Here is a 6,000-nt window from a genome sequence, read left to right as displayed (position 1 = left end):
AATATTTGGCAAATATATTTCCTTGAATTCTGTTTTGGTTATGAATAAAAATCAGAAGTGTTCCTGTGCATTCAGTTCTGTCAGCTCCTTTCTGCTGTTTTTCCTGTGTTTTGTACTGGGGTGTCCAGCAGTTGTACTGGGTTCAGCAGTACCCAGTACTCTTACAGGGAGTGCTGGGCTCCTGCAGGGAGCTGGGATCCTTGGGATCCTGGCTCCTGGGCTAAGAGCAGTGCAAATGTAAAGCACAACAGCCTCTCTGCCTGTTCACAAATTACCACAATGCAGCAGCAATGCAATAGCTTTTCTGTCTCTGATCTGGATGTTTCTAATTCTGAAAAGGTGTTTATGGGCTGTGACTCATCCCGCTGCACAGCAGCATAACTACTTGTAGTGTGTAGTGTTTAACTCATCCATCTATCACTTCAGGTTCAGGTTTATCACTGCAATGGGAGGGTGGTTCCTGGAGCCGACACTGTGGATGTGCACTGGGTGGAATGGAGTGCAGTACTGGGTTGTACTAAAGCAGTTTATATGAGCAGAGCCTGGCAATTCCAACTCAGAACCTTTTACGCCATCTTTTGTCTCAGGCTGACCTATGGCATCAGCACTTAAGGACAAGAAGTGAGTTCAGTCTCATCTCTGTGCTGCCTAATGTTTGGCCTCTGCTAAGTGTACCATGACTGAAGCCAGCGGTGGTCATGTGTTTGCTTCAGACTATCATAAATTGCCTTTATTAATGGCAGATTATATAAATTTCAGCCAAGTCTTTATCAGCTCTTAGGCCAGACACCAGATAAACAGTTGGCCTCAGTCCTGGCCTCTAATAAAACTGTACATGAAACTGGATCTCAGCTTTGCTCTTTGAGCACATGCTTAAGCAGTGAGCTGGTTGCTCGGTGCTGTAAGCTGGCAGTGCTCCTCAGCCCCGCTGCCCTGGCTCTCCTGAGCACTACAGTTGGGGTTGCACCACACTTCTTTACACCTCCAGGGCTTGGCCGTGCCCCGCATTGCACATTTTGAGGCAAGCTTCTCTCAACATCTGAGTTCCCTGCATGTGACCAGAGGCACCAGGAGAAATCTGCTACAGTGGGGAAACAATTCCCAGCTGTGCTGTGGTCACTCCAGTGGGGCTTTGCCCAGCTATGTGTGCTAGCCTTGGGGTCTGGCAGCCAGAGCCCTGATGGCACATGTGGCACAGTGCTGTGGGACTGCACTGCAGAGCTCTGAGCTCTTGCCTTTATATACTGTTTTTCTAGCATATATATATTTTTTCAAGTCTTTGAAATACTTTTTGACATCTGTTCTTTATTACACAACAATATAGCTGTCCTTTTAGGAAAAGATATTTTTCATTATCCATTTCAAAGTTAACAAACGTGTTTCAGAATGCCCACGATAGCTGGGAGGGATTTGTTTCAGGTGATTTGACCATGTGGTTGAGTCCAACTACAACACTGTTTCCTGTTCCATGTCTATGTTTTACCTTGGTTGCAACTAAGCAGGTTTCTATCAGAATTATGGATTTGCTTTTATTGAAGAAATTCTTTGAGTTAGCCTGGATGGATGATGTGCAACTGGCAGGGAACCCAGCACTGGTGTACTGAGCACATCTGCTCAAGGGTTGTGTTAGGACCTTGCATGGACAGCACGGTCATGTTGGGGATTCTCTCCTTTCCAGTTAAGGTGTCACAGACATTTCAATTTTTTTACACCTAAGTGAAAAAACTATCTAAGCTTTGAAGAAATGTTAAGTATAACATGAAAAACTTTAAAACAGAGACACATAGCATCAAAAATTTGACCTCTCTTTCCCCCTTTTGTATCACATGGTATCAGTTGTGCGTCTTCCTCTGTGATGCCGGAGCTGAGCATAGGACCTGATCTGCTTTCCAAAAGAAGGATATAACAAAGGCATGGCAAAGAATACGTAGTCTGCAATGGTAAGAGTGCAGTATGTCCTGAGCAATTATCATGGCACCACCTCAGTGTTGCATCTGGGATGTGCTACAGGTACCTCTCCCCTTGCTCCTGCTCTGCTCAGGCAGGCAGAGGAGCCCCGTGCTGCACAGGGCTGTGTGAGCAAGAGGTCTTGCTGCTGCAAGTAGGGCGGGGGTTTCTCTTTGTCCTTGACTTGGGTTTGCTTGTTTGTCTTAAGGAAATGATTCAGCTTTTAACGTCCAAGGAAAGGGAAATGTTCCCTACAGAAAAGGCTAATGAGCAGAGCGTTTCATTTGCTTCTGGAAATTTGTAGTTTTTTAATTGTATATATGTAAGGGAATTTTTCTTATCTCTGGGACAGTTGGAGGATATTTCAACCTTAAAATATGAATTTCCTTTTTAGCGATGTTTAACATATATTGAAAAGAAAAAGGCTAGGCTGTATGTATGAACAGCAGTGTTGTGCCCTGAAGCACACATCCCCTTTTGACCATGTGAGTCAGTCCATGCGCAGCTGAGCAGGTAATACAGGATTTTCTGTACCTGACACCTTTTGCAGAGGCTGTGCTGGGGCTTCCAGCTCATACTGCCATCTCTTTGGTAGAGAAAATTAAACAGTAGGAATAAAAAGATAGAGGGCATTCGGTAAGCAACAAGCACCATGCTGCAAGAATGTGGATAGCAGTGTGTCTTATGTTTGCTTTAGGCATTATTTTCAGTCATATGCAGAGCACTTATCTCAGTCTGCGTTTGCAACCCAGAACAAGAGTTGAGCATTCCTATGTATGAGGTTTGTTCCATTCCAGATAGCAGCATCATGAGGGCTGCTCGTCTTCTGCAATACAGGAAAACAGTCAAGGATTGCCTCCTGAAAACTAGTGTTAACTGGACATACACAACTGACTCAGCTCGGTTACCACCTGAAATCACCCAGGGAGTTTGATCCCTCTTGTCTTTTCCAGTGTACAGAACTTGTCTGAGGAACAAAGAGAAAGCTGCTGCCCTCATAGGCAGGGGCACTTTGGTTGCAAAGCATGCGACTTCCTCATCCCTGTCCAACATATTTTGATAAGATGAGAGACTGTGTCCCTGGGCTTCGTGCTGCTTGGGGCTGCTACTCAGTGCTCTCAAAATACCCTGAGGTTATCTCCCAAGACAAGGAGCTTTGTATTCTGCACCTCAGAGCTGGGCTACCACCCTCTGCTTGCTCTGATCTGCTCTCTTAAGAATTCTGGTGTCACAACCCTAGCAGACTGGATGGAGAAAATAAGAGCACTTTGTCCTCTAAATTTACAACACAGCAGGGTGCAACTGGCTTTAGGCAGGACAGGGACCAGACCAGCAAGGCTGAAAGGCAACTGAGTTTGACCACTTCTTGATGGCCAAATGCTACTTGCTGTATTTAACCATTGTGGCTGCTGCAGTCATGGACAAGGCAGCAGCTCTGCATGAGTCCTGACCCACCAGCAGCAATCCTGGCTCCAGCTGGCAATGCCTCACTGCAAGGCATGTTCTTGTTCAGCCTGTAAGGGAGCTTGCTGCCCTCCTTGTGCCTTGCCAGGTGTTATTTCTGATCCCTATGTGCACACAGCTGCATTACAGCATGGTACATTTATCCTGGAAGTGATGGGTTATCTGCAGCAAGGGCCTTCCTTCAGGCTGCTTTTTTCATCAGTAGTTTCCCTGTTCAGATTGAGAACATTTTGTGGTTGGCTCTGAATGCCAGGCACACAGCAATATCAGTTTAGACCTAATCAAAAGTCTTAAAAATGAGGGTTATCATGTGGCTTTGCATGGCTCCAGAGTGATATCTACAGGCTGCGATGTTGTATCTTGCTGCCTTTAAAGATTATGGTGCTGCTTCTCTTTCAAGGGATGGCAGTTTACAAAAATCCTTCAGATAGTGTTGCAATCTGAGGAAACAGTTCTACAGTTCAAGTTGTTAGCATATTTTTATTAAGTAACTCATTCTTACGACGATCGGAACATACAATGCATTTACTTTTCTCCAGGGTAAAAGCATTGTTTCATTTCTGGAGAACAGAACTCTTCAGACCTGCTGCTTGCAAGCTGTGGAAAGGAGGGAGGGAGAAAAAATTGCCTTTGACTAATTTAAGGGGTCTTCTAATTGTCTCCAACGTTCAAACAAGCTTCTTTTCCTACATCTATTAGGCCCTTTTCTGTGCTAAATGGCTCCATTAAATGGTTTTCCAGGTCTTAAGCTGGCCAGACAGCTATTAAAGTCAATGGGAGTTTAGCCTCTGAAAGAAATGGCGCATCAGTTCTTCTGCCAGGTGAAATATATCATTCAACAAAAGCTAAACCCTTATTCAGAGAATCTAACAAGCTAATGTAAACAAGGGCATAAAGCTTCTCGAATCCTGCTGAGCTGTTTTTGCAGAAGTAATGTCTTTTACAGCATAAAGCAAGTTCCATGGGAAAGCAAGCTGGGAAGTGCCTGTGGGCAGCTGCCTCCTCTGGGAGGTAGAGCTGGGGCTGCCCCGGCCTGGGTAGCCTTAATCATGCTGTGTTGGAAAGCATTACCTGGCCAGAAATACGCAGTGGGTGAATTTGCAAACACATCCGTGACAAATATCCTCAAATATCCTTAAAAGTGACTAGAATTGTAAAGATTGTAAATTCCTTGGCTGTGACCAGGTGCAAATTTCCAGCAGGTTAATTCTCACTACCCTGTCTCAGTGTGTCCTACAGTAGAAATTTTGAATTAGATGCAATTTTATCTTCTGCAGAAAATCTCAGAATAATTTTGATTTTCCAGAAAAGTAGAAATAGTTTGATAATGACACTGGTGAGGAAAAGTGGGACAACGGTTTCGTTTTTATCTTGAAAAATATTTATTTTGTCATTTCTTTGAAAAAAAAAAACAAAAACAAAAAACAGAAACAAAGATAGTAGCTAACTTCATCTTTTTAAAGACTTTTGGGCTCTTGTTTGTCTGCATGTCCTCCTCCCGTCCTGTGCTCCCGAAACGGTGATGGCTGGCCCAGCAAGGAAAACTGGTGTTCTGAAGTGAGAATGGTTTATTAGATCCACTTGTAGAGGTGTCCTCTCATTGCTGTCTCTCACTGAGTGACATCTCTGGATGTTCTCTGTGGCCTGTGCTGCTCCCATGTGTTGCTGAACCCACCAGCAGCCTGTAAACGACAGCGGCTGCTATGCTTGGGATTCCTTCTATGCAGAACATACCACAGTTCATTCATCCTCCTCACTCATCCTTTTCCTGTGTTTGTTTTTTTTTTTTGGCCACACTGCCCACAGTGTGATAGGGAGAGACCATCCTGCTGCTCTCCAGGTGCTGGGGCCAGGCCTGGGGCAGGGCAGACTGAAGGAAAGGAGGACAGCGAGGGCCTTAGGGTGAATGTGCCCCTTCAGCTCGTGTCTCCTTGCTGGCAGGGTGATTCACATCAGTGATCAACCACAGGCTTACAGAGCTTCACAGAATGTTTGCTTTTTAGGAGGAATGGAAGGCTGAATGAAAAGCTGAGTCAGGATTTAAAGAAGAAAGTATACATGTGCTCCTTTTTATCGCCTATGGATTTGTCAAAAAGTGAATTTCTCAAACACAAAGGTTTCTATTCCTCTCCAGGAAAAGCCTAATTCACTGTACCAGAAAGTTGTTCACTTGAAAGGCTGCTGATGTTCTCACGCTGCCATTCATTATTAGAGATGGGCTGGTTTCTTGCTATTTATATTTGATTTTTATTTGGAAACAGTAAGAGGAAAAATGTACCCACTGTGAACATTTGGTTCACACAGATCTGCATATTATTTCAGCTGGAAAAGTGCATTATGAATTCACTGTGGCTCTCCCAGATGAAAATCGGCACTGGTGTGTGTGCCCCATGAATCAGGAGCTGGCATCCTTTCTGCAGGAAGCACCACATCGAATTGCTGGGCATATTGTGTTTGTTTGCTGATTTTTTACTGACTGCAATAGGAGCGGCCACCCAGTGTGCTGGGCAGCCTCAACAAGGTTTTGAGACGTGTGAAACAGATTTGCTTCTTCCCTGTATGAAATCAAACAAAGCAGTGATCACATAA

Source organism: Centrocercus urophasianus, unplaced genomic scaffold (genome assembly GCF_019232065.1).
Source record: "Centrocercus urophasianus isolate 14NV4802_14NV808 unplaced genomic scaffold, USGS_Curo_1.0 seq_22, whole genome shotgun sequence".
Taxonomy (NCBI): Eukaryota; Metazoa; Chordata; class Aves; order Galliformes; family Phasianidae; genus Centrocercus; species Centrocercus urophasianus.
This window is presented reverse-complemented; position numbering follows the sequence as displayed.